Source organism: Bolinopsis microptera, unplaced genomic scaffold (genome assembly GCF_026151205.1).
Source record: "Bolinopsis microptera isolate Bmic1 unplaced genomic scaffold, MBARI_Bmic_1.0 sca13, whole genome shotgun sequence".
Taxonomy (NCBI): domain Eukaryota; kingdom Metazoa; phylum Ctenophora; class Tentaculata; order Lobata; family Bolinopsidae; genus Bolinopsis; species Bolinopsis microptera.
Window position 1 is genome coordinate 16,390 of NW_026971785.1, and position 5,463 is coordinate 21,852.

Below are 5,463 nucleotides of genomic sequence, written 5' to 3' on the forward strand. Positions count from 1 at the left end.
GATTTTATTACAAAAAAAATAGTAATTGAAAATTTTTTGTCGTTTAAATGAAATGCTACTATTTTTTAAAATTTAACATTTTTTTTGGGGGGAAAAAAGATTAATTCATTAGTATTTTCAATTGATTTAAACCCTTTTACACTTACAATTCAATTTAAAGTTTTTACACTTATATTTTGCTGAGACACAGTTTGGGGCTATGGGAAAAATATTTTTCGTTAAAACTCTTTAAACCGGGCCATTGAAAATGATAATTTAGACATCAACTCAGATGAAATGATTAAAATATTTAAAAAAAAAAGCTCCAAAAAAACCTGATATGTGGTTTTGACCCGGGGTTCACCCAATGTCCTTTTCTTGTATCGTACATGCCCCCATCCCCTTTGTAGGGGAAATACTTCCCTGTTCCCAAAATTTATTGCTTTTTTCCAAGTTTTATGAGTGTTTTTACAAAATGGTTCGTTTCCCCCCAGAAACGCTCTTAAAAATAGTTGCTGTAAAAAAACCCAAAAATTGGCTTTTTAGTTCTGTTTTTAAATTAAACCTAATTAAAAGTGATGACGAGAACAAAAAAAGGGATTACCCGCATGGCCCACGGGGGTTTATTTGGACAAGCTTGCTTGATTCTGAGCGAGTTTAAAAAAACCGTTTAAATTGGATCCCTTAAAAAAGCCCTTGCTTTCATAATTTTCAGATGATATCCGGGGTCTTGCTTGTGCAGTGCAGGGGCGTCAAAGGGGAATCCCCCGGCTGGGGTTTTTTTGTCCTTAATTGAAAGTGTTTGCGGTTGGGTTTGGGGTGGGGGTTTGGGGGGAGGGGGTTTTTTGTTTTCCCGGTCTCGGGCTCACTCAATTTAAGTTTCCTGGGTTTAGTTTCTTGGGGGTCATTGTCCCCCTTCCCTTAAAGCCATGGGGGGGCCGTCCCAAAAATTTTTTTTCCCCTTTTTTGTCCCTTTTCCACTTTGGGGGCTGTTTTTTGTTGCTTTATTTACCAACAAAAAACCCACTTGTTTCCCACAATATCCCCCCCATTTTAACCTGCCTTTACAGTTTTGTTTAGATCAAACAATAGGGTTTTGGGTTTAGAATTTTTTTTATTTTTCTTGCCCCTTTTTTTTGGGGGCATAGTGGGTTTGTTTACCAACAAAGAAACCCCCGGCCCCGTTTTTTCCACCCTTTTACCCCCCAGCCCCAACTTTTAAATTTTGATCAATTCTTGTTTAGAGGAGAATTTTTATTGTTTTAGCCCAAAATTTTTGTTGTTTCTAGACGAATGTAAAAAATGTTAGTCGTCCTAAACTTGGTAAATTTTTGTAAACTGGCTGCTGTTTTAAAATTTGATTAAACTTTAAGGTAAACATGATATTCTTTTTACTGGGGCTCAAAGCCAATACTAGTGACTACCCGGATATCTGATCTAAAATCTCCGGGGGTTTTGGGGGACAAAATTCTTCTTTCTTCCCCAAACCCCTTGTAATTTAAAAAACCTGCCAATTAATAATTGTTGAATTACGATGGGGTTTTCAATAGGGAGTATGGCACCGGGAAAAGGATTGGCCCCACTCTGGAAACGAACAAAATTTGGGTTTTTTAAATAATGTTTTGTCGGGGTGGTTTGTTTTGTCAAACTAGACACTCCCCGGGCCACGGACGTAGGCCCTGCGGGGCCCCCTTTTTAAAATTTTAAAAGTGGTTTAACCCATCCGGCAAGCCCTTTCATCGCATTATTTTTCGTGATTTCGGTGTGAAAAAAGGGAACTTTTACGGAATTTTTTGCCCCGGGAAATTTATCTTGAAGCCCGCGAATTTGTAGAATATAAAGAAATATTGTTTGAAAGCCCCCTAAGTAAGGAAAAAAGTATGGGGTGGTTCCCTTTTTGTTACACTGGCCCGTGTATTTTTTAATACTTAAAAAGGAACCCCTGGACTCATGGTTTCAGCAAGGTTGGGCCCGTTTTGTTGTATTTTAAGGGGGGCTCCCCAAAAAAGGGCGGTTTTTCCTATCTTTCAAGGGTTGGGCCCGACATTTTTAAAAACTTTGAGTTGGCTCCAAGGCGTGATTTGGGATTTTTTACGTTATGAGAAACCCCCTTTATCAGGGGGTTTTCGGAAGGGGGTTTTTCTTTAAAAATTTATTTAATATTGGCTTTGGGGTTTTAAAACTTCTCTACCTTCAAATTAAGGGAAATGAGTGGGGGGGGCCAGGGAAATATCCAATTTTGGGGGGTTTGGTCAATTTGAAATCCCACTTTTTTAGGGATTTATTTCCCCGGGGGGCAACCCCTTTTCTAAAAATCGTCAAAATTTTTGTTTATCGGGGAGCCGGGAAAAAAGATAGGGGGGAAAGTAGCCTTTTAAATCCTCCCAAATTTTGGGGGTTTTTTAGGAAAAACGTTAAAATTGTGGGGAGGGTGGGGAAGGGAAGTGGGGCCTTTCCCCCCCTTTTCTTGGTCCCTTTTTTGGGTTTAAGTAAAATTTTAAATTTCTGAATTGATTTTTGTTTGAAATTGAATTAACCGGCTTTGAGGATTTTTTCCCCTGATTGGGGGGGGAAATAAACATACCGGGGGGCCGTATCTTTAAGGGGGGGGAAAAATTCCCTCACACCCAGCATACCAAATATTTCGATCCGGTTTTCATGGGGGGGGGAAAACTTTACCAGATATAAGGGAGGTATTTTGGGAAAGGGGCTGGTTCAAGGGGTTTTTTGGGGCCTTTTTATACACGGGGGGTTAAAATTAGGGTGGGATAAGCGCGGGATCCCCCTCCCCAAAAGGGGCTTATAAAAATCCCTTTTTTAAAAATGGTAAAACCCCTCCCCCTAATCGGAAAAAAATTTTTCCACGGGGTGCTCCCAACCCCTAAATATAAATTTTTTTACCTTTAACGCTTGAAAACCCATAGATGGCCCCCAAAATTTGCAAAAGGGACATTTTGGTGGAGACCTTCTTTTTAAAAAACTTTTATTTAAAAAATTTTAAAAAGTTCCCTTTTTTAAATTTGAAAAATTTGAGGGGGGCTGTTCAATATCATTTTAAAAAAAAAAGGATGTTGTGCGGAATAATTTTAAAAGGGGGGAGGGGGATGTTTTTTGCGAAATGGTTGTCGCATTGCCCCAGAATTTGGACAAATTAATCGAGAAGAAGTGGGGTTTACCCCGTAGTTTAAATGGAAAACCGGGAAAGTGGGCCCCTTTCCCCGTTTTTTTTTAAGGGGGTTTAAAAAAAGCCACCCCCCTTTATTCTTGCATTTTCTTTTCATCGGGATTCTTCAAGGTTTTTTTTTGGCAGGAGTTGTGGTTTTTCTGGGTGGAGTGGATTTAGGGGTTTTTAAATGTAAGGGTGAGGGAAGGAACGAAATTTGAAATTAGGCTTTTCAAAATCCCCCGAAAAATCCCCCCCAAATTCCTTACTAAAATGCTCTATTAAGTTGGGGGTCACTCTGACCCAATTTTTTCAATTTCAAAAAGCGATTTTCAGTACCTCTCTCTCTTCTTTTTGGGGAATTTCAGTATCTACCCCCCCCAAAAACACGTCTCCAAAATGCCCCGGAAAACACGGCTATATTTACAAGTTCCGGTTTTTCGGTGGGACATTAAAAAGCTATGGACCAATCAGAAGCGATGTTTTTTGTCCGTTTAGCTGTAACACGTGGGCACGTGATAATTGATAGGATTTTGATTGGTTGGCGAAAAAGAGTAGGAGGGGGGTTTTTTTGGAAAGGTTTTGTGAAGGGAACCGTTTAAAAAGAAAGGGTTTTTCTGTTTATCTTTCCCCCCGGGAATTCTTTTCAAGGTTTTAACGGGTGTTTTTTTAAGATATATTTCCGGTATTTTAGATGACATTTAGTTGTTTGCGTATCTATGGAAAAAGATACATATTTCTGATACAAATTTAAAAGCTGAGCTCCCTCCAAAGAAAAAATTTTGGAAAACACAGTCTTTTTCGGGCTATTTGTGGGTTTTTAAATTTGCTGTTTTTTGACCCAAAAGGGTTTTTTGTCTAAGCATGGAAGGGGGAAATTTAAAAGGTCATTTTTTCAAGTGACGCGTCTGTAAAACCCGGCTCACGAAAATGGGAACCAAAAACTTCCACATCAAACTATTATTATCACACCACAAAACCAAATTTTTAAAAAAAATTATAAATTTAAATTTTCTAATTCCCCACATAATTTAAAGTTTAAAAGGGGGTATGGGTTTTAAGAAAAGAGATCTTTTTTGACCAAAAGGGTTAATTTTTTAATTAAAAATCCACTTTCTTTCGTCTGTCTCGAAAGCAAAAATTTGAAATTAAATTTTTTGCGAAACAAAACAAAACAAAATTTACGGGTTTTTTTTTTAAAAAAGGATTGGGCCCCTAGAGAGGGTGGGGGGGTTTTACGTGACCGGTTTTGTCTGCAGCCCACCACGAGCAGTTCATACTCTAACCAAATACTTCACACCAGGGCCCTTACCACCGACTTTAAAACCGATATTAAATTCCCCCCCCCTGTTTGACAAGTAAAAAGTGTGCTTGAGAACGGGCCCCGGGAAAAAGCTTGTCTGGAGGGGGGAATTTTTCCGGGGGGAAGGGAGCCAAAAAATTTTCCCTTGGGGCCCTTGTCCCCCGGGGGAGGGCAAAAAAGAAATGACCCGGGACAGGGTGGGTCGTGTGGTTCCCAGGTTTGGGGGTGAGTCTTCCCCCTGGTCGTCTCCATACAAATTTTACGTGTTTCTTTCACTTTTTAACTACTCTGAGCTTTCCTTGTTGCAGTTGCTAGGGGTTTTTAAACAATGGGGCCTTGGGTTTACGAACATGGCTATACTTCTTTAAAAATTCTCAAAATGCTTTTTAAAGCCCGGGAAACGAGCCCAGAGCCCCGGGTAATGTACATGACAAAAAATATGTAAAAAATCCGGTGACGGTCCAAAAAATGGGTTCACGATTCAATAAAATTTTAAAAAAGAATTTTTTTAACCCAAAGAGTAAGACGGGGGGGACTGGGAAACAAGTGGTCAATGAAGAGCCGTTGGGAAACGCCCCCTTTAAATCCTTTTTCAGTTGATTTTCCCCAAAACCCGGAGGGGGAAGGAAAAAATGTTTAAATGCACTTGGCCATGAAAATTTAAAAAATTTAAAGTTTTTTCGGGCCTTTTTCATATTTCGCTTTTTACAAAGGGGGGATTACGGAATTGGAAAAGGGAATTTCAAAACCTCGAAATTTTTATCGGGGTTTTTTAAATGGAATTTTTAATTTTATTTCCCTGCAGCCTTCGTGCTAATTTTAAGTAAAATTCCGCCAAAGTAAAAAATGTATACTTGGGTGAAAACCAAGAGCCCGACTTCAATGTATCGGTGACTTCCGAATTAAAATTTGGGGCAAAAAGGGTTTTTTCCAAAGTATAAAAGGGGAAAGTCGCACATGTCACAAGGGGCCCCAACTTCAGGAGGGTGGCCTGATCACGTGGTACCAAATCCGTTTT